The 1,546-nt window shown below is 43.3% G+C and overlaps 1 protein-coding gene across 1 annotated transcript in view; it reads left to right on the top strand.

The window, feature by feature from the left end:
* The window catches only part of DNAH6 (dynein, axonemal, heavy chain 6), a 219,792-nt gene that overhangs the window by 21,370 nt on the left and 196,876 nt on the right, over positions 1–1,546 (top strand). The gene's annotated exons all lie outside the window — the stretch shown is intronic.

The raw sequence follows: 1,546 nt of genomic DNA, 5'->3' as shown, positions 1-1,546 counted from the left end.
TCAGATTTTGTGTGAGACCCAAAGTAGATAAGAACATGTAGGATGTATGCTTTATTTCTCGTTGGCTAACGGCTTCTTGCTAATGTTCTGTGAAGTATTTTAAATGTCTTATATAATGGTGCTTTTATGGTTATTAAAAATTATAGTATATGGTAAAAAAAAAGATCACTTATGTGTTTACATCAATTATTTAACAAAACAGGTCCGCAATGGTGATTCTTTTATCTGAAAGCCGCTTACCTCTGTACTGTCAAGAGAGGCAAGGTGGTGTCTGTTGGAATTAAGTGTCAACTTTTCTCAAATGTGGTTACTAACCTCGCCCATAGAAGGAGAGGATGTAGGTGATGCTGCCCCAAAAGTTTGTCCAGGAGGAACAAAGAAGTGTGAGTGACACTGAGAGTGCAGACTGTGGAGCCCAGGGAAAAGGGCACAGCTCAAGGGTGTGAACGCGTGTGGGCGTGCCTTGATGCTCCAAGTATGGTTCATGAGCCAGCAGCATCCCCATCTCTTGGGAGCAGGTTGGAGATGCAGAATCTTAGGCTTTTTCCCAGACTGGCTGACAGGAACTACATTTTAACAGGACACCCAGGTAATTCCCATGCACATTGACATGTGAGAAGCGTTGGTGGCCAGAACTCGCAGTTACGAGTGAAAAACCTATATGCTTTTCCAAGGCTATTAACTAATGGCTCCCAATGCTCAGTGTAACTACCCCTCACATTCACAAAAAACACACAGACTCTATTTTATTATGAGTTATGATTACAGCAGTAGAAGAAAGATTTCACTCATTTAAAAACATCAGGCAGGCCCTGACCTGTTTGGCTCAGTGGATGGAGCGTCGGCCTGCGGGCGGAAGGGTCCCGGGCTTAGTTCCGGCCAAGGGCATGTACCTTGGTTGCAGACACATCCCTGGTGGGGGGTGTGCAGGAGGCAGCTGATCGATGTTCCTCTCTCACCGATGTTTCTGCCTCTCTGTCATTCTCCCTTCCTCTCTGTAAAAAAGTCAATAAAGTAGATTAAAAAAAACAACAACACAAAACATCAGGCAGTCAGAACAAGGTGAGACAGTTGAGGGGAGAGACCACAGTAAGGGTCAGGGCAGAGCATCTGAGCAAGGAGAGTGGTGAGCTCCCATGAACTCCAGAGAGCTGGTAGTATGTTGATGTCATAAACATTGAGTTATAGGAGAAGAAAAGGAAATAGGAGCTGATGTGGGCTGTTTTGTGGGAAGGGAATGGATATCTGGGTAGGGAGTACTGAGGAGGAATATCAGTGCCTAACAATTGTTTGAAAATTTCTAGTTCCAAAATGCTTGCCTTTGAGCCCTGAACATCTCAGACACTGTAGTAATTGGTCCTTGATGTTAATATCTTGTCACTTTTTTTATAGCTTTCTTTTTCAGAGTCCAGAGTGCTAACCATTACACTATGGAACCTTACAATATAGCTTTCTTTTTTCAAATACCCTCCCCCTTACCTCCCTGACCCCATATCTATGACTTCATTTTTGCTTTAATCCATTCACCCTTTTTGGTTTTATTTAG

The sequence above is a fragment of the Myotis davidii genome, unplaced genomic scaffold (genome assembly GCF_000327345.1).
Source record: "Myotis davidii unplaced genomic scaffold, ASM32734v1 scaffold339, whole genome shotgun sequence".
Lineage (NCBI taxonomy): Eukaryota > Metazoa > Chordata > Mammalia > Chiroptera > Vespertilionidae > Myotis > Myotis davidii.
Note: the sequence above shows the minus strand (reverse complement) of the source record. Positions and strands in the feature narration are given on the sequence as shown.